At 38.0% G+C, this 27,242-nt stretch overlaps 1 long non-coding RNA gene across 1 annotated transcript in view; it reads left to right on the top strand.

Annotated features, from left to right (window-relative positions):
* The first annotated feature begins 3,295 nt into the window (after window positions 1-3,295).
* The window catches only part of LOC145287718 (uncharacterized), a 35,757-nt gene continuing 11,810 nt past the window's right edge, over window positions 3,296-27,242 (top strand). The window contains exon 1 of the long non-coding RNA XR_013869184.1: window positions 3,296-3,547. This is a non-coding gene — a long non-coding RNA (uncharacterized LOC145287718). The remainder of the gene's footprint in view (window positions 3,548-27,242) is intronic.

Here is a 27,242-nt window from a genome sequence, read left to right on the forward strand (position 1 = left end):
AAGAGTCAGAGGAGTCTCTCCTCTCCCTCGGTTCATTCTTTTCGTTTTCTTTTTGGGGTAGTGGCTCAGTTTGCCTTGGTGTGGGGACGGGTGTTTGTGTGGTGCCTGGTGTTGGTGTTGGTGTGGTGTCTGGTGTTGGTGCGGTGTTTGTGTTGGTGCGGTGTCTGGTGTTGGTGTTGGTGTTGGTGCGGTGTCTGGTGTTGGTGTGGTGTCTCGTGTTGGTGCGGTGTCTGGTGTTGGTGCGGTGTCTGGTGTTGGTGCAGTGTGTGGTTTGGGGGTGGAAGTGGATTTTGTTGTTAGGGGTGGTGTATGTTCACAGGGAGTGGGGGCCACCTTTTCTTCCTCTTTTCTTCTTTTGTTTTTCTTTTTCATTCTTTCGAATGAACCGGGGAGAGGTGAGGTTGAGTTCCTCTCCCTCTCACTTGCGGATTCATCCTCAGAGGAGCAGTCTTTTCTCCGCTTGATCCCCGTCTCGATTGGTGTGAGGACCGTTGGTTGTGTCTGCTCCTCTATTTGCTGCTGCAGCTGTTTTTGTTGTTGCTGCTCTCGCTGGTGTCGTTGCTGCTGCTGCTGCTGCTGCTTCTGCTGCACTTGCTGATTTTGCTGCTGCAGTTGTTTCCGCGGCATTGGCTGTGGTGGCTGTTGTTGTTGCTGCATTTGCAGAGGCTCCTGCCTCGATTTTTGGGCTGGTGGTGGGACGGTGGCAGAAGGGATTATGTGTTTCCGCTTTTGTCTCACTACCGTGCTCCATTCTTCCCCCTTGGCCTCCTGGGTGGTTTGGGTTTTCCTTGGAGCTGGGGTTGGTGTTGCAGTTGCAGGGGTTGTTGCCGCCTGTTTTGGTGTGGGCGTTGTCTCAGGGGTTGTGACCGCCTTTTGGGTTGTTGGATTAGGGGTTACCCTTTGGGGGCAACTCCTAGCCATGTGGCCCTGCTTTTGGCAGAACCAACAGTGTGGACGACGGCCCTCCACCACTACCGTTATGCTGGCGTCTTTGTATGTCAGCAGTGGTGGTATTGCTTGAAAACCTTCCCTCTTCAGCCTCATTGCTATTGTGTAGCAGCCCAGGTGAGTCCCATTTTTTGACCGTACTGGGGTCACCTGTTCTACCTCACCGTACTGGCTGAAGAGGCATCCTAATACTTCCGCAGGTATTTGGGTTGGCACATTAAATACCTGCACCCGAGTCCTTCTCTTGCCCTGGTATTCAGGTGTTAGTTTGACTCTCCCATGCTTTATTTCTTGGAGGGAGAGTCTCTCCGCATCATCCTTGGTGGGTAGGAGGATGTCCCACACAGCGAAGCTCCTCTGGTACAGGTATAGTACTGGGATGTTAAGTTTGTGGAGAAGCCTCGCCATGTCTTCCTTCTTCATTCCTAGGAGGCGGTTTTCCGGTATATCGGAAATGGCAAAGGACAGGACTCTGCCCTCAATCGCCTCCCAGGCACCCGGTATGGGTTTTATATCTGCCCCCTCTATGTATTGTCTGTACTTTGTCAGGTACAGGTCTCTATACTCTTGAGGGGACAGTTGTTTTTCTACGGTCTTCCCCCACGCAGACCCTCTTGTTGGTGTTGGTATGGGGTCTTTAGTGGGGTTAGATCGTTTTTGGTCTTTTATGGAGGTCGCCCCTGCCTGTTTATTGGCGACGCTTCCTGCCTCCCCAGATGTCTTGGTCAGTCCTTTTGTGGGAATGTCACCTTTTTGGGCGGCGGCTCCCTTTTTAGTGTCTTTTTCGGGAGCAGCTTCCCGTTTTGGGGAGTCGGCCTCTTGGGGAGCATGATCGTTTTTGTTTACTTTGAGGCCATCTGCCCCTTCCTCGTTTGTGAGGTCCAGGCGGTATGCCCCCTTATTTTCTTGATCTGCTCCCCTTTTGGGAGAGCAGCCCTCCTGGGGAGCGCTGTCCCCTTTATTGTCCTTTTGGTCCGGCACCTCCTCCTTTTTGTGGTTGGAGTGAGATGCTACGACCGATTTTGGTTTTGCTCCCCTTTGGGGGGAGTCGCCCTCGGGGGGAGCTGTTGTTAAATTTTCCCCCTCCTGGGGAGCGTCCAATGGTGTCATACCCGGGCGGTACGCCTCATCAGCAGTTGTTTTTTCTCCTGTTGGGGATTCGTCCTCTTGGGGAGCAGTAGCCCCCTGGCTGGGGGTATCCATATTGGTGGGCCCCTGGCTGAGGGTATCCATATTGGTGGCCCCCGGGCTGGGGGTGTCCGTTTTGGGTCCCTCTTTTAAAAAATTCACTGAAAAAAGTGACGTGGAATCAGCGTCCGAAGTGGGGAGCCGACTTTGGCGCCAAAAAGAGGTGGCGTCAAAAGGCGGCAAGAGGGGAGATAGAACTGAGAGAGGGAGTGGGAAGTTAGTGGAGGGAAGAGAGAAGGTGTTTCCGACCCTCCCTCGCGGGAAGGTCGTAAATTATCAGCTCGGATCCCCCCCCCGTGGGGGAGGGGGGAGAGCAGAGAAAGACAGACAAAGTGGGGGTGCGGACAGAACGCGACCCAAAAAGCTTGTCAGGTGTTCCGGGCACGAGAATGTGTCGCCAGAACAGCACTGCCTCGCACGATGTAGGTATCAGAACCTTTGATCTTGGCCCAAAGGCCACGAAGGTGGCATATTCGTGACGACATGGGTTGATATTTATTTGCTGCCCACATCAGCAAAATGTGGCACAAGGCCGGAAAGTGGGAACCCCGCAGGCTCCCCTAAAGGAGGGGCACTCCTGCAATTTTAAAAATTGCCTGAGTAACCCCGTCGGCATTCCCCGGTCGGGGCGCCTCAGGCAGCAAGCAATAAACTTGCCCCACCGGAAAGCCCGGTGGCAAGGCCTGGGACCTCCTAGGTATTACCCAGGCGTCATAGCTAGTCATAGCTTGCAGCATCTGCCGGAACAGATACTACACTTTCATCCCGGCCCAAAGGCCACGAAGGTGGCATATTCGTGACGACATGGGTTAATATCAGAATGAAGACGACACGGGACTAAATGTAATGGCATCTTTAGTGAGCGGACATCATCTTACAATGAGAAGTCCTCCTCTTTTTATAGGAAATTTATTTAGAATGAGGAGGGCAGTGGTGGGGGTTTAATTACACGTAACATTTATTATAATAATAAGAATACAAATATTACTACTAATAATAATAATACTAATAATTCGTCTAAGAATATCTCCGTAATTAAATATGCGATAAATTCCTTCAGTTATATGGTGGAACATGTTTCGTCGGGGACGCCAGAGCAGCTATCACCGTTTAGAAAACGACGGAACTGAGGCAACAATGAAATGCCTCGAGAAATATGCTGGAGTACCTATTAAAATGTTGAGATTAATAAAATAATACTAATTATACTTTTTTTATATTAACTGAAAATATCGGCTTTATTTAAAAATAATTTCATTTTTAGTTTCCGCTTAAATTTTGTTTTCTGCGAACCAGCTTTTCGTTCGCCATTTTGAATTTGAGTTCAACTTTGAAGTCAGTTCGATTTGACAAATCATTTTCTTTACAAAAAGCAGTTAAAGGCAATCGAAAGCAGATATTTAAACAACAAGTAAGTATTACTAAATGATTTTAATATCTATTTTTTTTTGTTTTTGTACTTTTGCAGAATACGTTAAAAATGTAAGGGAGATAACTACAGTTAGTAAGAAATTAAATGATGAAAATCTATACAAGTGATTTTTGCTTTGAGATTTTTTGCGGTCGATTATGTTTTATTTTCATCGATTAAAAAAAAAAAATTGATCATTTATCGAGGAAAAATTCAATTGTTTAAATTTTAAATTAAGTCAACAGAATTTTCACTGTTTAAAGTTAAAAAAAAAAATTTTGTGTAGTTTACCAAAGACATTTATAAACGAAGATCTTGAAAAAAAGAACTATGTTATTTTTATGGAATAAAGTTCTCAAAAAAAAAAAAAAAAAAAATCGCGGCACTTTTTTACAATTTTACAATTGTAACAATTTTACAATTTTACAATTTTTACAAATTACAATTGTTACAATTGTAAAAATTTTACAATTTTTACAATGGGTTAATATCAGAATGAAGACGACACGGGACTAAATGTAATTTTTGTGTAGTTTACCAAAGACATTTATAAACGAAGATCTTGAAAAAAGAACCATGTTATTTTTATGGAATAAAGTTCTCCGAAAAAAAAAAAAATCGCGGCACTTTTTTACAATTTGTCATTGTGCAAAGAGAGACAACTCTTGTTTACTAGGAGACTCGTTCATTTTTTTTTTCATCTCATCATTTAGTATGGTCGATCTGACGATATTTTTTTTATTAAATTAAAATATTAAAAAAAGAAAGGGTGCTAGTGCAGAGAGTGATCCGCGCTATTTTTTAAATCGTATTTCCAAGTTTAATTAAAGTTTTAGGATATGTTTTTTTTTTTATTCAATTGTAAGGTTGAAGTATAGAATAGGTACAAAACACCCTCCCCTCCCATGTTAAGAATGGTTTTTTATAGGCACCGCCAAAAATGACCGAAAAATCAAGTTGTTGTTTTTTAAAACGAAATTACATTTATTAAAATCCATTATTTCTGAGTAGCTTTTTTTTCCAGAGAGATACACCCCTGAATTTTATCATATAGAAAGCAGAATAATGTAAAACTTTTTCTACTATTTTTAATTAAATTTTAAATGTTAAATTTTCCCAAAAGTTAACAATTGGCGTTTTTTTGTTTTGCACAAAAACGTATATAAATAGTTTTAAAAAAAAAAAAAGAAAAGGTTTTTGAAAGTGTGGAAAAAAAACTATTTAGAGGGTAAAGTAGATTACCCGGTGATAGCGTAAGCTCCGAGGGGTTGCAAAGGATGCCCTATGCGACCCCCCCCCCTACTGGGTCGAGTAACAAGTTTTGTAGTACGGCGAGCAGCGAGTAACTAATTTGTGCCAACCGTTCACCAGTAAGTCATTAACAGAAGGTATTTATTTTCGGAAAATTTACAAAGTAAAAAATCAGAAAAATTTGGCACAAGGCCGAAGATGGGGGAGGGGAAAGGACGGTCTTCTCTGACTAGTGCTAACTAATCTAACCTAACTAGTTCCTACTTTCACTCTACTTGCACCATAATACCACATTCATACTATACATCCATCAGCGTATACATCCTTCATCAATCACCATAAGAACATCATACCATGATAACCTAATTAAAACCCATAAGAAAGGGGGGGTTTGGGAAGATAAAAATTTTATATACAAAATAAAAATGAAATATTTACAATGTTAGTAACAAAAGACCCCCCCCCCGTTGTTAAACTATGGCAGATGCACCGATTCGCCAGTCGAAAGGGTGATGCGGGTCCGAACGCTTTATTTAAAACACCTCTTACGAAAACTTCGAAAGGGAACCCGCATCTCTGGCGAATCAAGCGATCTGTCACCTAATTGGGGAGGGGAGTGGGGTTAAAAAAAAAAAGAAAAAAAAACGCAGGGACAAACTTAAAAGGGGCCTAATGATCGCTATCACACACTAGCTAGGTTATGAACAAAGAAGCCTAAATAATGGTCCTACTCTTGCCTATATCGTGACCTACTCTGGACTAAAAACGAGTCAGGGCTGACGTTCGTTCCTGTCACCCAAAATTCTTTTTCCTAAGGAACATCCAAGAACCAGTCAAGACTTGCTTCTCTAACTCGACACACACGCGCAACTGACACCCACCTTTCAACAAAGTCTGACGGAGAGAGTCTAACTCTCTCGGCCTTGATACGATCCTTTAAATAATGACGGAAGAGTCGTATAAGGTCGAGGGGAGCGAAGTCCTCAGATCCATAGACCACTTTCATACGTGTGTTCCAGATAACACCTCTCATCACAGCTAGCAAGGTCAAACACAAATCTTTTCTGAGCCTATCCGTTGTCGGAGCCAAATTGCTACAGACATGAATAGGAACGAAGGTTAATGAGGATGTGTTTAGTATGCGGACCATGAGACCTGTAACAAACTCAATCAGCGGCGCCACGATGCGACAATAAACGAAGGCGTGACATAAAGTCTCGTCCTCATCGCCGCACCGTTTACAAATAGGCGAATCCACCAAGCCAGCTGAGTGGAGTCTCTTACCGACCCATAGAGCATCCCAAATTACCAGCCAGGTCAGGGAAGCCTCGTCGTTAGTGAGGCATCCTGACCCAGGCGCCCAAGGCCAGATTGAGCGGAGCTGCTCCTTCGTCAAAGGGAGCCTCCCACCGATGACATCCGTTACGGATCCCCTCACTAAAACCCGATATAATGCCTTTCGGGACAACAGCAGAGTGTTAGAGAGGCTTTCCTTCACTCTTAAGAGGGACTTCAGTGCGCGCCGGCACTCGCGATAGAAGGGACATTCACCTCGGGGCAACCTGTGTGCCTCCCCCTCGGAGTAGTGCACCCCTCTCAAAGCCGGGAAGGCTTTCTTGGTGTCCTCCATCCAGAGGCCACCGTTTTCCCTATCTTGTGTGCACATTCGATCTAGGTAGTAGAGCCGTAGCGTGTATAGCCGAATCTCCACGTTTGGCATACCTAAACCGCCTTCAGAAGGATGTAGGTAGCAGACATCGCGACAGACCTTAGGGGCCCTTCCAAGCCATAAGAAGTTGAAAAGAGCCCTCTGCAAATATAGCAGTGTATCTGACGGGATTGGAAGCACTGATAGACGATAAATAGCGATTGAATAGATGTGAGTATTACACACCTCCGCTCGCCCCTTTAATGAAAGGTTTCTACTGATCCACCGTGAAGCTGCAGACCGTACCGCTTTCAGAACCTCCGACCAATTTTTCTCCAGCTGGAGGTCAGGACCAAACCAGACGCCGAGTATCTTGCAAGGCTCATCGCTCCAACTAAAGGGCCCCTGAAGGGGCATACCCCTCCAGGCACCAATGCGCAAACCCGAAGACTTGTCGCAGTTAATTTTGGCCCGTTACCGTTTCATACAATCTGATTTCTACACCGACGACACTAATCTCAGCACTGCTCGTTACAAGCACAGTTACGTCGTCGGCATAGGCGGAGTACTTCGCCTGGGCATCCACACCTGGCAAAGTGATTCCGCGTAGGACCGGATTCACCCTTAGCCTGCGCAAAAATGGCTCGATCGCAAGCACATATAGCATGGGTGATAACGGGCACCCTTGACGAATGGAACGTGACAAACTGAAGGGTCTCGACCTCTTCCCATTTACTTCTACCATCACCGCGGGGTTAGCATAGAGAAGATGAACCCAAGAGCGAAATTGCGGGCCAAAACCGGCCGCTGATAAAACAGCCCCCAAGTACCGATGGTCAACCCTATCGAAGGCTTTGGACTGATCTAAATTGATCAGCGCGGCCTCAGTGTCGACTTTTTCTATCATCAGGCGTATTGAGTGCAAGTTATCCTGGATTGTCCTGCCCTTCACGGCACACGTTTGCTCGGGGCTAATAAGACGCGCCAGGACAAGCTGCAGACGATTTGCGAGAATCTTGGCCAAAATCTTTAACTCAGCGTTAAGCATTGTTAAGGGCCTGAAATTACCTAACCCATCCCCACCATCTTTGCTTTTACGGACAAGCTTTATCACACCCATGGTAAAGTACTTGGGGATTGAGCCGTTCCTAAACCATGAGTTAAACAAATCCGTCAGTAGAGGGACAAAGATGTGCGACAACCTCAAATACACTTCGTAGGGAAGACCATCGATCCCCGGTGACTTATTAAGGCCGACCCGCTTTAAGGCTTCAATGACTTCATCCTCCGTTATGCAACCTTCGCACCTAGCCGCTTCGGTCGTCGAAAGACGAGAAAAGTCAGCCAAATAGGTGTCGAACTGTTCTAATGACAGACCGGGTTCCATGGAAAAAAGCTCCTGGAAATGGGATCTAAACGCCTCCAACACACCCTGGTTTGTGGTCACGGTACGCCCGTCCGGCAATGTGACACGAGCGATGTGCCTATTAGCCGCTTTCCTAAGCTCCTCTGCACGCAGTTCAGCGGCCATGTTTGTTGCTTCCTGGGGCATTCTTTTTAACCTAGCCCTAATCGCTAAGGCTTGGTGCTCCTTTTCAGCAAGGGAGGCAAGCCAAGCCCTAATTATATTAACGCTAGCACTATCCCCCTCCTCCACCGCCCGATCTAGTCTAGACTCTAGTGTCACTTTAGCTGCCCTAGAATCTAGATTGAGTCTTTTGCTAAAGTCAGCAGCAAAGGACCTAATGGCTTCCTTAACTTTTACCCACCACTTATTCCCAATAATTGCCCCCGTCAATTCCCGCTGTAGGGTTAGTAATAGCCCGTCACGGAAGCCCTTCACATCGAACAACGACGTGTTGAGCTTCCAGTAACCGGCTAATCTAGGCTTAGGTCTATCTAAGTTTACCCGTACACGAACAAGTCTGTGATCCGAGTAAACTATATTGTGGAAACTTGGACAATCCAATACTCCTACGTCGACTCGCCTAACTAAGAACCGGTCGATATAGCTCGAGAGCTGTATCGAATCGGAACCGCCTCTACCTGTCCAAGTCCACACTAAGTCACGGGGCTTTTCATTTCGGAATTTGTCAATAAGATCAAACTTATCCACAAATTCATGAAATACAACAGCATCCCGATCTCTGTTAGTTCCCCTAGATGTTAACCCAAATCGATCTAACTCGGGATCCAGGACGGCGTTCCAGTCTCCCGCTAAGATAACCGTTCTGGAAACATCTATGAACTGCTCGATCTGCCGAAAAAAACCAGCCAGCTCAGAATGGCTATTGGGCGCATAAACCCCAATAAGACGTAATGCCCTACCCTTTATGGTAACATCCAAAACACATAGTCTTCCCTCCGGATCCAAGTAACACGGGTCACACGACGCATCTAGAGACCTTTTAACTAGCCAGGAAACCCCTCTCGAGCGAGAATTATAGTGCGCTGAGTAAGCCTCAAAGGTCTTAGACAGTGCACCCAAATGGTCCCCAGGAATAAGGTGGGTTTCCTGCACACAACAGATATCCACTCCGAGGTGCTGCAGTTCCAAACTCAAGCGCCATTTGCGCGAGTCGGCCCTTAGCCCTCGGACATTTAAACTAGCAAGCTTGAGATCCATGGTGGTGCCTTAGAGTTGAGTACCAGAAACGAACATCACGGTCGTGAGCGTGCCGACAGCTCTCGTGAGGGAATAGGTACCCATCGCAGTATCGATGAGTCCGTCACGAGAGATACCGCCGACATGCAGGGGATAGGTTAGTTTTACTATCCTATACAAGGAGGGGTGCATTTTAACCGGGACCCTCCCAACACAACATTTTTTTAGGCTTTTTATATCAGAGTCTTTAAAGATAGCTAGGGGAGGGGAAAGATTAAAGGTCTTGTTTGCCTCCTCCAGCATTTGCCATAGGTCCTTAGCTTCTTCTCTTTTTCTTATTACGGTTAAAACCCGTCTTGCATTGGGGAAGTTGGTGGGGGTGTCTATTAGCTTCCCCTCTACCTCCCTGAAATCGGCTAACTTGCCTAGGTCCGGGCCTTTTAGGTTTTTGCTGTTATTAATAGCAGCTGTATTAAGGATACAGATATCCTTTCCAGGGAGGTAGAGGGTTTTTTTTCTTTTGTTCAATAGCGGGGGTAGTATCCATGTTAGTAGGGTCAGTAGGGTTTTTTTCAGGAGAGGCAGGAGGAGTGTTGTGAGGGGACTTAGAGGTGGCTGTAACAGGAGTGGAGGATTTGTGTTTCTTAAGGGGACTTAGTGGTGTTAGTTTGGATATTTTGGAAGAAATGGGAGTTGTGACTGGAGGAGGCATTTTGAAAGGAGAAGGAGTTTTGGATGTAGTGGGGGACTGACTTATTAATTTTATGTTTTTTGGTGGAGGTGATTTGCACGGGGATTGGGGTGTTTTCTTTTTTTGAGAGTCCAGTTTCCTTTTTAGGTTAACAATTTCGAGGTATTTATCCTTTCCCGGGTCATTTTTGAGCATGGCTTGCTCTCTCTGTTGCTCGAGGCTCAGGCGTCCAGGGGTTTTCTTCCCGGGGGCGATCTGCCAGGGTTCTCCTCTGAGTGGTTCATCCGGGGTTGTATCGTGGCTGGTAAGTTTAGGAAAGCTTGTGGTGGTTGTGCTTCCCAAGTGTTGTCCGGTGAGTCTTTTGGGGTTTGGTGTGGGTTTCTTTAAGGGGCATTCCGATGTCAGATGCCCAATTTCACTACAGTTCCAACAAGTTGGTCTCCTGCCAGCTACTATAATGGGTAATTTTTCTTCTCCTACTTCTAGGAAGTAAGGAATGTTTGTGAAGTTTTCTTTATCGAGGAGGATGTCAAAGGACCATATTCCATGGAACTCGTCAACTTGGACGGATACCATTTCTCCAAATTTCAAAAAGAAGGCACCGAGATGTTCTCCTTCGATGTGGTGTGGGACGTGAAAAACTGAAACCGTAGTTTGTCGTTTCCCCATATATTCGGTCCTCAGAATGTATTGCGCTGTAATAATTTCTTTCTGCGATATTGTAATGCATTCTTCAGGAGAGTTCAGAAGAATGCTCCAGGTATTATAACCCTTACATTTAATGATGCGTAAGGGTCTAACTCCTGCTGTGGCCAAGAGGTTGATGACGATGTCTGCTGTTGCTCTGATAACCTTTTTAGTCTTCCTGTCCACAACAAATAGTGTTAGGCACTTTTTTCTAATCTCCTCTAATTTTGGCAGGTTGACAATTAAGCCGGTGTCGTTGACGAGTTCCAGGCATTGTTTTGCCTTTTCCACGAAGTCCTTAACGTCAATGTCAATTTTGGGGGGTTTAGACCAACTATTAGGCAAAGAAGGTGTGGCACTTTCCTGCTCCATGGTGTCAACAATAATGGGCGTCTGGCTCGCAGCAGCGGCCATAGCCGAACCGTTAAAAAAACGGTTAAAAAATGTTCAAACAAAACTGTTATAAAAACAGTAAAAAGTAGAGCAAAAAAAAAAAAAAAAAAAAAAAAAACGTCGAGTGGAAGACAAAAGAAAATCCGACTCGGTGAAGAAGAAGGAAAGGAAAAAGACAGAGAGGAGATAATAGACTTACAAAATAATCGCAGCGTAGACTGAATAATCGTAGCGTAGACTGAAATAATCGTAGCGTTGAGAGGGAGAGTCATTAACAGAACTGGTACTAGTCAGAGACACAATTCTTTTATAACAGAAGAATAGTGCCTCCCCCTACTCCTTCAAGTCTATAAGAGACTCGTTCTCTCAACCACTCAGATTAGAATTCCGCCCTCGAGGCCGGCGTCACCAAGTAAGCAATCTTCTTTTTTTATTTTTATTTTTATTTTCTCACAAAAGGATTAATTTGTTTATTTCTTGTCTAACTAAGATTTAGGGTGATTTTCTATGAATATATGCAAAAATATAATATAAGTACCTGGATTTCAAATAATTCCACTTATTCATATAGGCAACCAGTTGCTTCGAGTCGATTTGATTACTCTGTGTACAAACTTTACATTTGTTCTTGATAAAAAGCAAACTACGGCAGACCAAAAAGCCAAAACAAAACTTATTTTTCAGTGACGAAAATTTCAATGTATTATTAACGCTGAGGCTGGCCAGTACCAGATGGGTGACCATTTGTATGAGTTTGGTTTTTAATGTGTATGTATGTAGGGGTCAGGCTCTCCAAAATGGGGAGGGGGCAATTTAAAGCAGAATAAAAAAAATTATTTCAGCATGTTTAGTCCACCGTAGTTGAAAGGCGGCAAACGTTTCCAAACTGGATCGAAAAAATGATGATATTTTTAACACAAAGGGTACAATATTTATTGAATTTTTTTTTGTATCGATTCTTCAAAGCATGCCCTGTTTAATAATGGTCATGCATTATTCGGCTCGCTAAAAAGAAATTATTAATTTATTTATCAAAGATTTTAAAATGGCTTTTTTCGTATAAATATTGAAAAAATGTTTTTTTTGTTTTGCTTAACTTAAATTAATTATTTTACTTAACATATTCACCGAATTTCACACTTCAAAACCGGGATAATTAAACACAATCGAAGTTCTGATATTCAGACATCAAAATAAGGTATGCAAACAAGTTTTTTTTTTTTTTTAAATCTATAATCCCGTTCCTTACAACAACACAATATGTTTTGTTCAGTTTCAGATGATTATTTTAAGCATATTTGGAACCCCCTCAAAACAAAAAAAAAAAGCAAAAAAAAGTATATATATAAATATTGTTTATGAAAAATAAGTACACTGTTATAAAGTTCATTCTTCTCTTAATAATCGCTGAAAATTTTGTATTGATTGGATAATTACCTGATTTTTAGTAGCTTTTTAAAAAGACGGTCCGTCAAAAAGTACTTGCCTGCCCCCCTACCCCCAGTTTTGGTGGTGCTTAGCTTTTTAAATAATAACGTTATTATTTACATCCGGATCACTCTCTGCGCTAGTACCAAAGAAAGCTGCAACGTTTTTTTTTAATGTAATAAAGTTGATAACATTAATAATGTCTTTACGCGACTACTAGGAGAAAACCAACGATATTTTCATCAGTTGAAAACATTTAAAAAAGAAGCTGCAGCAACTTTTGTTTAATTAAAAAGTAAATGTTATGGTAAGGTTTTTAAAAAATTAGTCTTTAACCTTAAATGTATAAATATATATATGTATATATAATATATATATAATATATAAAGAATGAAACTGTTTAATAAAACAAGGATGAAACTTTTAAAGCTGCAGCGATTTAAAAAAATTTTTTTTACTGTAAAACGTTTACAATATTAATAACACCTACTGTGAGAATTTTGAATTGGTTGACTTGCCGAGGGTAGGTCGGTGGGGAAGAAAGGAGTGCTGGTAGCTGTGATCAACATGCCGGTGGTCCGTTAATCAAAGAACCTGAGTGCCTATTCCTTACAAGTTAAATAGACATTTCAGTCACACGTGAATCTTGTTGACTGAGAGTTGGAGTCGATAAAAAGGGTGGCCGCTCTACTGTTGTTGTAGTAGTTATTGCTGTCTTTTAGACAAATTACACTTCGACCATCGTTACCCATTTGTTACTTTTACAAGGAAAGACTACTTGTAAGCAACGTTGACATTTTGTTGCAAGACTTAAACCGTCTTTTCTTCCCTCCCCCTCCCCCACTACTCGTCGGTATGCTAATTCCGACACTACATCTAGTTTTTAAGATTACAAAAAATGTTACTATAGTTGTAGAGGAATTGTAAACAAAGTTGGTAACATTAATAATACAAAATGTAGTCTTTATGCAGTTATTAAGAGAATTATTTCTGTTTTCATGTTACGACAGTTAAGCCAATGATATTTGCAAAGGAGAAATACTCTTTTAGCGGGTCTGGTAACGAAAGTATGAAATTCTTTACCAGCGCAAATCAAACGGCCTGGTCTAGTCGGCACGATAACTGAAATTCGACACTGGAAGGAATGCAAGAACCTGTTTTATAGGTTTTGAACGACCTTCACTATTTGCTATGCTTAACTCATGTTGGCTCCTTTATCCCCCGACGGATGGACTCACCCAACTTCAGTATAATCCCCCTTATATTTTTTTTTTACAATTGATATTATAAACTTTGTTACAATAAAATAAAAGTCGCCACAGTTTCAAACAGTTTTATCCTTGTTTTTATAAAAATTTCATTCTTTGTATTTTTTAAAAGACTAATTTTTTTGGTAAATATAGGGATACGCTACAACAGAACACCGACCACTTTAATTTGGCTTTTTAGGGGTAAAGAGGTCGCTGACAACGAATCTGATAATCAAACCTGGCGCAAATTTACCGTTTGCATGGTATTAACCCCTGAACCCACAAACTACTTTCCACCATTTTACAGCTTCTGTTTACACTATGCTCGAGCATGCAGTAATATAAATGACGGTTGTTGAATGTGCCTTCACATAGCAAACTGCCTTCTCATATGGTGTACGAATCTTTTGTGGAACATTTAAAATTATATGAAAAAGAAGAAAAGCACTCCAAGTGGGGATGGTGGGGGTAATGTCGGTAAGACTTTTTTTTTTTCAGAACAGAATTTAAAACTTGAAGATTGTGTATTAAAAAAAATTAAAAGAAAAAAATCGTCTGGGCAAAATCTTTGTAAATATTAGGTCACAAAACTTGAAGATGACCATAAATTTGTATATAAATGTCGGGAAAATTGTGATGGCAGCATTCAAACATTCTTCACTCTTACCCGGTCAGTCCAGTTCTCGAGAAGTCAACTCAACTGCCGACATTTTCAAGTTTTTTTTTTCTATTAGAATAAGATAATCAGAAAAGGGCAAATTTCAAGTGAAATTTGAAAAAAATGCTAAATTTGACAAAATTTGGCCTAAAATCATTGAGTGGTTCTAAAATCTTTTTTTAAATTTTCACCCCAAACAAGGCAAGTGCCACTTTGAAGTAGGGGGCTACTATTGGGGACATAATTTGTGGGGGCATTATGAAGGGAGGGGTGATCAATTTACTAGAACGTTGCATTAAAAACTGAGCACCCCTTACAAATATTTAAATATTGACTATTTTTCATTTTTATTTATTTTTGATAATCTGGTAGATTTTTGTTTATTTGATAATAATCTGCTGAAAAAATTGAAAAAAGATGAAAATAAAAAAAATATGGTGTTGCTTACTGCTCAGACATGTGAACAAAAAAATCTAATGAGGTGTGTACGTTTTCAGCATCCAAAATCGTCTTCATTATTGTTGGTATTCACTTAGTAAATGTACTTCTCTCTTTTTTTTAAATATTCATGCAAATGTGTCTTTTGTTTTTAGGTATTCTTTTTTATGGGACTTCTGCATTTATGGATCCATGATTTCCACAAAGTTACTTAGGTGTGCCTAGCAGATGACAAGAAGAACCTGAAGCAGTTGACAAGTAGTTTTCTGGATATTAATTAATTATTTTTCAAAGTATTACTTTATGAATTTTAATAGTCGTCGCCATTCTTAACGTGAGAGGTGGGGGGTGGGGTTAAACAATTTGTGTTTTTTGTAATAAGGCTCACTTGGACATTTCTGGTTATTCCCATCATCTGCTGGAAACACTCAAGTAACTTTGTGAAAATCATGGGTTCATAAATGCAAAAGTACCTTGTTTATTTCACACGTTTGATGTAGTTTCAATTCTTTAAAAAATTGAACGTTTCTAACAGCTGATATAGAAGTAAATAGACCCCCCCCTTAACCTATACACCAATGGTGACTTCTAGTTTTCTTAGCAAGATTGCAAGCGTTTTATGTTATTTGACCCTTGACGCTACAAAAGCCATTATACGGATGGAAAGTTTTCTTTTTTGTTTGTCATTTTTCTTTCTATCTCTTCTGGATCTAGTAGTTGTTTTTTTTTTCACCCATCACAATTTGTTTTTGATCATCATCAAAAGTTAGGTTTTTTGTGGGTTTTTTTTTTTGTTCTATTTACATAGGACATTTTGTTTTGTCTGTAGCTTTAACAAGAGAAACAAAACTAATCTATTTTGTATGTTGCAACAGTTTTTATTCTACCAATTGCAATCAAACTCCTATTATTTGGATTTATCGGACTACTGTTCTCATCTTGAGTGTGATTTTCACAACGTTTCAGTTGATATAACCTCCGACCTTCTTCAGGTGTATCTTGTTGAACTTGGGAATGTTTCTATCGAACTCGAGAATTTGGACAGAATTTCGAACGGAACCCTTATTTACTTCACAGGTGTAGCATGCTCTTGTTCCGTCAGCCATGACTAAATAGAGGTCCAAAGTAATTCGCAATTGTATTTTCCGGTCACCCACACTGAGGATTGAACCTTTAAGGACCTGTGGCGCAGTGATTAGAGTAGTTGTAAAAATCAATTGTAAAAAGTGATATTCAATCAAAATTTAAAATTCTGTAAGAACTTTCTTGCCAACCTAATAGTAGTTTTGACTAAAATTACTAGAAAGTAATTGTGACGTTTAATTAATTGCAATATGTATTTTGTACATGTGGAAAACTTTTTATTCCTTGCATTAATTACATTATTAAAGTTGCGATTTACTTTCTGGATTGCGATACTACACTTTAACTTTTATTTTGTTTAGACAATTAACAGAAAAATAAGATATCATGTATTTGATGGTGGGGGGGGAGAATGGAACCGCTTTTGTGGGGGAGGGGGGGAAGAGGCCGAGTGCACAGTTTCCCAAGCTGTATAAGACGGTTTAAAAGCGGTTCCATCTTTTTTTAATAGGAGGTAATGCTTGGGAAACTGTGCACTCGGCCTCTATCAACAAAAGCAGTTCCATTCTCCCCCCACCCCACTAAGTAAATATAAAGTGTGCTTCTTTTTTTAATAGGAGGTAATGCTTGGGAAACTGTGCACTCGGCCTCTTCCCCCCCCTCCCCCCACAAAAGCGGTTCCATTCTCCCCCCACCCCACCCCACTAAGTAAATATAAAGTGTGCTTCTTTTTTTAATAGGAGGTAATGCTTGGGAAACTGTGCACTAAAAAGGCTAGAGTTATCAGTTATATTTTTTTATACTTTGTTAAAATTAAACGCATCTTTTAAATAAATAATTTTGACTAAAAAGTAATCATGATTCTTAAATTGCAAAATCTTTTCTAATGTAACAGACATGAGGGGAAAACGAATGAACATATATCAAAGGAAATTATTGGTTGGTAACATTCAATGCCACTATGACTTTTTTCCTCTAATAATTACAAACCTACTCAACCACTAATTCTGAAACACTAACTGAAACCTCTTGGTTTAATCTTACTGGCATAACGTTCACAGACAACATAAATTGGAACAAATATACTGAATGTGTTGCCAAGACTGCTGTAGAAGGCGGGTGTTCTCTTCGGTGGTATCCTGGACCTCTACAAAGTCACCCTTGGAGTATTGTTGCCACATCTGGGCAGGTGAATTTGCCACTAGTTTTTCACATCTAGAAATAGGTCCCGCACTATCAACCAAACTCCAACTTCTGTCCCATCAATGAAATGTTTCATCTTGGTGCCTGTTTTACACGTATTTCAATGAAAAGTTCTCTGACAAACACCAAGCAGTTGTACTACCCTTTTGATGTAAATAACCCCCCCCCAATAAACCTGACAAGTAGCAAAATCACACCCTTATACTGTAGAGAGCCCTAAATTCCATAAAGCCTTAGTTTCTTCCTTCAAACTGTTAGATTTTGGAATTCCCTCCCTGATCACTGCCTCTCTTACTGTACTGATATGCAAAAGTTCAGGTTTAATGTGAACAGACATCTTGCTGCTCAACTCCCTACATAATTCGTCCCAAATAGTAGACCTTATGTCAAAGTGGTGCTGCGCCTTGTTTGGAGTGAAAAAGCAGTAAAAAATAATAAATATGTATATTTTACACTTTTTTTTATTTAATTGTTATTTTTTATTGAATTGTTATTTTTTATTGAATTGTTATTTTTTATTGAATTGTTATTTTTTATTGAATTGTTATTTTTTATTGAATTGTGATACTACACTTTAATTTTAATTCTATCTTGGAAAGTAAAACAAAATAAGGTGTATTGTGGGGAAGATTAGCTGTGGAGAAGGTTCAAGTTATTGTTTCTGGGATTTTCATATGTGTACATTTTATTTTTATAGAAATCACTTAAGAAACGGCATGAGGCCACTTGATGTAAGAAGTGGAAAAAATACCTCAAGGTCAAAAACTAGGCAATGATAAATATATTGTTAGCTTCCAACCAAGAAAACAGCAATTCTTACCATTTTGCCCGAAACATCACTTGTAGAATGTGAAAAGTACAAAATAAGCCCAGCTAGAATTATAAGTTCACTTTCAACTCCACTTGTTTTCTTTACTGCTGAACTTAAATTATATATATATATATATATATATATATATATATATATATATATATATTTTGTGTACAGAAAGTTGTTAGTTGAGACAGGTCATTGGTACCGTCGGTTTCAAGCCCGATAATAAGGCCCGTTTAAGGTATCCTTATCGAGCTCTCTTCAGCCAATATTCAACTAACAACTTTCTGTACACAAAATATAAGTACGCTCTTAAAATTTGGATTTTCCTTTTAATTGAGCACTCTGCTGGAATTCTTTTTCCAAAAAAACTAATCATATATATATATATATATATATATATATATATATATACATACTTGACATTTATGCTTTATATATATACTAGGGGGGGTACCCGGCGTTGCCCGGGTGTTTGTAGGTGTGTGTATGGAGGGGGGGGGTGTAATTAATAATCCTGCTTAAATATTATAAAAAAGACGATGTAAAAAAAAAAAAAATCCAAAACCAAAACGGAAAAAAAATGGCATAAATAAACCTGTGTATGGGGGGGGGGTAAACTAAAGAATAAGCGAAGTAATAAAAAAAAAACGTTTGGTTGGGAGGAGGGATTGAACCCGGAAGCTTTGACGCGGAAACCAATGGCAAGTACTTAATGGTCTCGATCACGAGTGAGAGTAATTGATTAGCGTGTTAAGTTAAAGCTTATAAAGCTAAAAGAGGTTTGATTGACAGGACGACGCTAAATGAGGTCATTGCACGATCGTTATTTTTAGTTTTCACTTCACCCCAGATGATGGTGGGAAGGGGGGAAAGCAGACCAAAAGCCGAGAAGCCAACGTTTTTCACTTTATTTATACTATAATGCAGGACGAACCGGGCACAAAGCGAAATAGCGCGAATCTCATAAAAATTGACGTAAATAAATTTATACGCTACGCGCTTTTCTAATTCCTAGGTATTATAATGTAGGACCCATATACACAGTTTTAAGCGATAGTAACGACCCCAGGAACACGTGCGAAAGAAGCCTTTTTAAGACATACACGAAATGATCACACACATTTTGCCTTTTATATATATATAGATGAAACAGTGTTTCATGGTAAACAACTGATGATCCCTTAAAAAATAAATTATTGGTATTATAGTAAATTCGAGAGCGAGTTGATGCAGTGATTGCAGGTGATTAAATGACTTACTGACTAGATGGTTTTCTAACGAATGTTAAAAAATATTTTTTTTTGTATAGATTTAAAGGTTAAAAACTTCAAAGACTATATATATATACTTGACATTTATGCTTTATATAAATATTAATTTCAATTGTATTTCCTGCGGTTAATGTGGTTTGTTCTTTACTAATCGAGTCAGAAATGGCTTTTTTGCCGAGTTCAGATCTTCCAACCAGCTGTAATGATAACTCTCGTCATAGAGCAACAACTAAAAGGATGAGGCTAATAATAATAGTAATAGGCTGAAACATTATTAAAAACATAGTTATAGTAATGGTGAAAAGACTAATAGTTTGCATAAAACATTGAATACCATCAACATTCGCAAATAATATAACATGAGGTCAAAGCATTTATAATATGATAAAACTCTCCTGATTCTACTTGTATGGCTTGTGGTTTAGTGGTAGAACACTTGTCAACAGTCACTATTTTAGTTTTTTTCATATTGTTTATTGCTTCTTTTATAATTCATTTCAAGCGACAAGACACTTAAAAAGTGTTCCATGCTGGGGGGGGGGGGTTGAGAGTAATTTTAAACAACACAGTTGTTTCAATAACAGTAATTCATTATTAGTTGTATTTCACATTATTATTTCTTATTTTCATTACTGTTGTTATGCTCTTGTTACTTATATTTAAATTAATTGGAATGTTTATTGAGATGAGCATTTTTTATTCATTGTGGACTAACTTTATCCTCAGTAACCACTGCCTTCCATAGTTGTTGTCGTCTCACCGCGTTTCGGCCAACTGAGCCCCTGGCTGGCTTTGGGTAGGATTGAAACTGCTAACTTCAGACAATACTCACCTGGAACCGTAGAGATTCAGCATCTCTATTCACTGCTCCGTGGGTCTCGAAGAGCGATCAAGGTTGGATTTTTTCATCTTATGAATCCACATTAATTTATTATTTGATCTTTAAATACCAAATTATATATTATTTTAAAATTAATTGGAATGTTTATTGAGATGAGCATTATTTATTCATTTTTTTTAAATTTATTGGGAACTATTACACTCATCCTTTTAGTTGTTGTTCTAGTTGGATTCAGAGTTCCTATCCCGTCACGGTTACCACTTGATGAAGGCCAGAGGAATAGTTGGTTGAATCGTCGTGGAGCGACAACTAAAAGGATGAGGGTAATAGTCCCCTTGATATGAACGTTTATTTTTCTTCCAGCTATGATGAAGGTAGCTTTATGTCCATGGAAATTATATAAGGACTGGTTGAGTTTCCACTTTCTGCCAAACATTTACAACAAAGAATATTTGGAACAGTTACTGTTGATATTGAATATTTTTTCCTTCTTTCATAATTTCTTTCAAGCGACAAGGCACTTTTTAAGATTTGTTTTATGCTGGGGTTTTGAGAGTAATTTTAAACACGGATTATTTTAGTTTTTCAATAACAGTGACTTGTTATTTATTTTTCTCAAACTGGGGGTGTTATTTCTCGTTATTTCTTTTTTTTTTTATTTTCGTTATTGTTCTCTCCCTTGTTATTGTTTCCACTTTCTGCCAAACATTTACAACAAAGAATGTTATTGTTATGAACATTTATTTTTCTTCCAGCTATGACTGAAGATAGCTTTATGTCCATGGAAATTATATAAGGACCGGTTGAGTTTCCACTTTCTGCCAAACATTTACAACAAAGAATGTTTCGAACAGTCATTGTTGATATTGAATATTTTTTTGACTGGGGGCAAGAGAATGTAGTCATGTTGATATTGGATCATTTGTTGGTGATATAACTTGTGGTCTGTTTCAAATCCTTTTGTTGCAACTGACATGATCCCGAGAAGTAGCTGAGTAGTCTTGCTTCACTTTGAGTAATAAATCTGGTATGTCACAGTGTGGACGAGTATTGTAGTCGAAGCAAAGTGAGGTTTGTGTACCTTTCAACATCTCTCCTGGATGTCTCTGCCAGCTGGAAAACGTGTTTTGTAGTTGATAAAACCCTGAGTGGAAAATATTGTGGCTCAGTGGTTGAGCATTTGACAGCAGTCACTGCGATCTCATTTACTTTTGCTTCATTTATAATTTATTTCAGGTCGCAATTTTGTTAAATTTGTTTTACATTGGGGTTTCAAAAGTAGTTTAAAATAACAGTTTATTTTACTTTTTTATTATAACAGTGACTCATTATTACTTTTGCTTGAATTTGGATTGTATTTTCCATTTTGATTTATTATTATTGTTATCCTTTTTTATTGGTATGAACTTTTGTTTTTCTTCTGGCTATGGCTGAAAGAAGCTTTGCATCTATGGAAATTAGATAACTCCTGGTTGAGTTTCTACTTTCTGTCCAACATTTACAGTGGAGAAGGCTTCAAACAGTCACTGTTGATATTGAATTATTTATATTGGCAAAGCAAACGAATGTAATCACATGACTACGGAAACAACATTTTTTTTTAAATTAGAGAAAACAAAACTCTGGTTTTTCTATAATTTTTTTTGACTCGATTCTTTAATACATGATTGCACTTTTAACTGTTTACTAGCGTCTTGTTTGCTCACACTTTCTCTCAGCATGTACATTCGCTTCTAACAGCATTCATCATTTACTTTTTTTTTCTTCTATGGAGATATAAGTCCCAACCATTCAAAAAGGCATCGTTTCTGTAAACCTCAACAATAGCACAACAACAAAAGAGGATAGTTTTCAACTGCAGAATTATTATAATGGATCCTGGTTTAACTAAATAAATTCTCCCCTAAATCATACGAGAAACAAGAGTGAAGCAGCTAAGTAAATCCAAGAAGACAATAATTTTATCAACAGCAAGATATTCTTTTATCTGAAAAAGTTTTTAGTGGTTTTGCTCACAATAAAATGTTTAATTTGTTCAAAAATCATACAGTGTTTATCAATATATATGAAAAAAAAATGATGGCGCGCTGACTGTTAAATATGTAAAGTTTTGAAAAATCATTTAAAACTTAAAAATTATACAAAATACTGTTAGAAATTCTCCCTTAAATCATACAAGAAACAAGAGTGAAGTGGCTAACTAAATCCAAGAAGACAATAATTTTATCCCTAAAATAGAAAAGACAGGTTTAAAACCATTAGCCAATCTCTAATTAAAAGCTTTTGAGTTTCAATATATTCAGAAAATTACTTTAGTTCAGTTGATTTTGAAGATATCTTATTGAAGAACTTGATCTATATTCAATTTAGGTGCATGTTTTGTGATTCTTTCAGACTGAAAACTTTCTGTCTGAAATCAAAACTCCTTATTTGCACTCTCAAACAGAACTAAGTCAATTAAGACTGATGGAAGACAGAATTTTATTCAATTTAAAATCACAGACTCATGAGAAAGGAGACAGGAATTGGAAATCACTGTTTAATCATATTTTGCCAGCCCATCTCAAATTCTTATTTTCAGACATTGCATGCTTCCAAAAAACAAAATTCTTTTTCCACTCACTCTCTCCCCAAGTCATATGGTGCCACATATGCCCCCAACAATCCTACCATCTAGTTGAGGAAGTTGAACCAGACTGAACTTTTATTTTCTGTTATTTCCAACTACTGTATAATAGGAAAAAGGGGTTCAAAACCATTGACCAATCTTTAGTTAAAAGACTGATGGGAATAAAATTTTATTCAATTTGATCTTCTTTTAAAATCATTGACATGAGGTAGGGGAAGACAGGAATTGATAATCACTGTTTAATCATATTTTGCCGGCCCGTTTCAAATTCTCATTTTCATACATTGCATGCTTCCAAAGAAATAAACTCTTTTTTTGACACTCACTTTCTCCCATGATGCCACATACACTCCCAGCAATCCTACCTTCTGGTTGAAAAAGTTGAACGAGACTGAACTTTTATTTTCCGTTATTCCCAACTACTGTTTTAGATAAAGAAATGTACTTTTTGTATCAATAATAAAATTAGGAATTTATATTATTTTCTCATACTGAAATCGAAGCTCCTTATGCTTCCAAGGAATTGCTATTCTCCATTTCATCTTCTCCTCGAGCCACATGATATCAAATTCACGTCCATCAATTTTTATATTCAAGCAGTTAAAGCTAAACTGTTTCATTCAATGGTTTTCATTATTTTCAATTACTTATTATGAACAAGAATCATTGATGTTTTTTTCTATTTTCTTTTCTGTTATTTACTTTGACAACAGAATTACTTATTTTCATTTAGCAAAGATTAATTCAGTTAATATGAATAGAAAACTCACTTTCGTTTTTCAAAGATTAATTTAGTTTGATATTAAAAGCTCATGTAAATAGAAAATGAATAGCAACATAAATGGGGACGCATAATCATAATGCCATATACACCAGCAATCCCAACATTCAGAAATTTGAACCAGACTGAACTTTCATTTTTTGTTATTCCCAACTGCTGTTTTGTATAAGGAAATGTATTTTTAATACAAATAATAAAAATATGTATGAATTTATTTTGATTTTTTTTTCTTGTACTAAAATCGAAGTTCCTTATGCTTCCAAGGAATTATGCTTCCAAGTTTCATCTTCTCCCCGAGCCACATGATATCACATTCACCTCCATCAATTTTCACATTCAAACAGTTGAAGCTAAACTTTTCCATTCAATATTTTTTAATTATTTTCAATTACTTTTTATTAATAAGAATCATTGATGTTTTTTTCCATTTTCTTTTCTGTTGTTTACTTTGACTTTACAATAGAATTACTTATTTTCGTTTTTCAAAGATTAATTTAGTTTGATATTAAAAGTTAATGTAAATAGAAAATGAATAGCAACATAGATGGAGACACATGATCAGAAGATGACAGTAACTGCTTTTGTCCTTTTTGATTTAGTAATCTATTTTTTTACAGAAAGTTATTTGTGGCTGGAACTTCGAAAAAACAAATGTGATTTTAAAGTTAAATCATTTTATTCATTAATTTTGATGGTTACCAGAATCTTGATTGAACAATGAGACAAACGTGAATTCCCAACCATCATCCGGCTTGTAGTTTTTTATATTGAAACGAAAGTAAGTTTTTGTTTGTAATTGGAGGAGGTAATAACTTCATTTATATTATTTGTTTTTAACATTAATCACGTGGGTGTTCCAAACATGGTTAGTCTCATGGGGTATTTATTCACGCCAATACAAAAATGTTTATAATATTATTTTGTAAAATATAGTAATCCTACTGGTTCAGAGTATTTCTACAGTTTCTGTTGAACAGTTTGTTGATATTAATGCAAAATAATACAATAAAATAAATTATTAAACTAAAGAAAAATTAAAAATTTTAGATTTAAACAACATTTATTTTTCACCTCAAACAAGGCACAGTGTCATTTGATGCATGGGTCTACTATCGGGGACATCAGTTGCAGGGATATTATGAAGGGAGTTGTGCAGCAAGATATCTGTTCACATTACACTTGAACTTCTGCATGTCAGTATAGTTGGGAAGGGAGTTCCAAAGTCTAGCAGTTCTGGGGAAGAAACTATTTGAGTAGAATGATTTCTTACACACCTAGGGATCTCTACTGTGTAAGGGTGGAATTTAGTTGCTTGTGGGGTTTGTTAGGGGTATTTACATTGAGGGGGTACAAATGCTTGTAGTTTATCTGAGTATTCACCATTAAAATACTTGTTGAATAGGCAGAGGGATGCCACATTTGGTCGATGGGACAGAGGCTGAAGCCTAGATGACAGTTGAGAACTTATCAAGTTGGCGATTCTCTTTTGAACCCTGTCCAGGAGTGAGAGACAAGTAGCAGATGCACCAACCCAAATGTGACAACAATACCCCGTACATGGGCGAATGGTGACCTTATAGAGGTACAGGATACTTTCAGGCATAAGTAGCTTTCTAGCACGGTAGAGGGAGCCCACCTTCTTTACAGCAGCATCGGCAATACTCTCCATGTATCTATTCCAGTTCATGTTACCTATGGATGTTAGTCCGAGGAGCTTAAAGGAAGTACTTTCAGGTAATGTGTTTTTGGCCATTGCTATTGGTGGTAGAAAAGGTTTTTTGTAATTATTGAAGGAAACAATCTTAGTCTTGGCAGTATTAGACGTGAGCATCCATTTTTTTCCCCATTCAAATTGGAGGTCTTCATTTAGTTTTTTTGCCATTTCCTTAAATATGTGTTCATTTGTTTTCCACTTGTACCTGTTATAGAGCATGATATCATCAGCCAATATACCCATCTCAGAGACAATTTTATCAGGGAGATCATTTATGAATATCAGGAATAATAAACGTCCCAGGATAGACCTCTGAGGTACTCCCGCATTTATATCATATTGTTTAGATGTGCGACCATTGAGGACAACCTAGATTCTTTTCTTACTTAAGAAGGATGTAATTGCATTATGTATTCTTCCAGTGATACCATATGATGTGATTTTTCTTAGAAGATCATCATGCCAAACCCTGTCAAAAGCCTTACATATATTGAGAGCTACCGCTCTACACTCCCCTGCTTTGTCCAGTGAATTGTATATACATTCAGAGATTACAGTTAGAATATCTGCTGTGGAACAGGCTTGCCTAAATCCATATTGATTGTCGGTCAGAAGTTTAGCAGCTGTAAGGTGATGGACTAGAGCTTGATTAATTATGGACTCAAATATTTTGGTGAAAAGCAGGAAGAGGCTAATAGGGCAATAATTTAATGGGTCAGTTCTTTCACCAAAATTCTGAAACCTTGTAACACAGAAGCAGTTTTCCAGCAGTCAGGAAAGCAAGATTGGTTAAGGCATTTGTTGTAAAATTTGGAGAAAACTTGAGCAACCTCGCCAAAGCATTTTTTTAGTAGCACAGCTGGGATGAGATTGGGTCTACACGCTTTTGAGGTGTCAAGATTTTTTATTATACCATGCACCTGAGAAGAGGTGATTTTCAGATCATCTAGTGTAGCGTCTGTTTGCAAAGGAAAGTCAGGGAGGGAGTGGTTTGCCGGGTCCAATATGAAGTTTGAGGCAAACTGAATGGCAAGCATGTTCGCCTTCTCAGTTGCCATGCAAGCAACTTCCTGATTGTTTAATAGTGGAAGGAATCATTGACCGCCCATTACTTACTACACTGCTATAGATTTTCCAAAAATCATGGGTTCCTAATTTGATGCGCTTTCTGGTGGTTTCAATGCATTCTATCTCAGCTGTTGCAAAGTCTGATAGTTTTTGTCTTTGTCTCGCAATAAATTTGCTGATCTTATGTAAGATTTACTTATTTAATTAATTGTTTGATTTATTGTACTTTGTGGATTCTTATTTACTTTTTTGTTGCAATATTTTTTTTGGTTCTTATGATAATAGCTGTCAATAGGGCAATTTAATAATTAATTCAAATAAATTGTGTTTATATAATTTATTTATATAGAATAATTTGTTATACATGTGTAGATGTGTATACATACAATAGGATCTTGTTCAGGCATTATTGCTTTATTGATTTTCTTTTTTTTTCTATTTCTTTTCGTCTTACATTTATGTTAATTTTTTTTTAGTTTTGCTGTATTATTTTCTTTTTTTCTTTATGTGTTTTCTATATTAGTAACAGCATTTGCATTCTTAATATTAATCATCTTTAATAATACTGTTATTATTTTTGGATAGTTCATTTTTAGTATATTTTAATTTTTTTAAATTTATTTATAATGTATTTATTCCTATTATGTTTTGATTACATTTAATTTATTCATCTTGTATAGTTTTTCAATATGCTTATCTGTCTAATTTGAATTTAACTTGTTTGTATATACATATATGTTATTGTTGGGGACGCACCCCTACTACCAGGAATAATGAACTATTCCATGACATTACTTCCGTCTGTGACGTCATTTCTGAGTAATGAGAAGCAGTTTATGAGAAAGTCGGTGACAGGCATGCAAAGCAGATTGACATTTACAACTAGTCCTGCCATGAGCAAAGATATTGTTCCAATGCCTTTTTATGTATTTTTGTTAATAGATATTTAATTGTTACTGTGTCTTTTTATGTATTTTTGTTAATACATATTTAATTGTTACTGTGTCTTTTTATGTATTTTTGTTAATAGATATTTGTTACTGTGTCTTTTTATGTATTTTTGTTAATACATATTTAATTGTTACTGTATCTTTTTTATGTATTTTTGTTAATACATATTTAATTGTTACTGTGTCTTTTTATGTATTTTTGTTAATACATATTTCATTGTTACTATGTCTTTTTATGTATTTTTGTTAATACATATTTAATTGTTACTGTGTCTTTTATGTATTTTTG

This window comes from Euprymna scolopes, chromosome 11 (genome assembly GCF_053919585.1).
Source record: "Euprymna scolopes isolate OS-2025 chromosome 11, ASM5391958v1, whole genome shotgun sequence".
NCBI classification, from domain to species: domain Eukaryota; kingdom Metazoa; phylum Mollusca; class Cephalopoda; order Sepiida; family Sepiolidae; genus Euprymna; species Euprymna scolopes.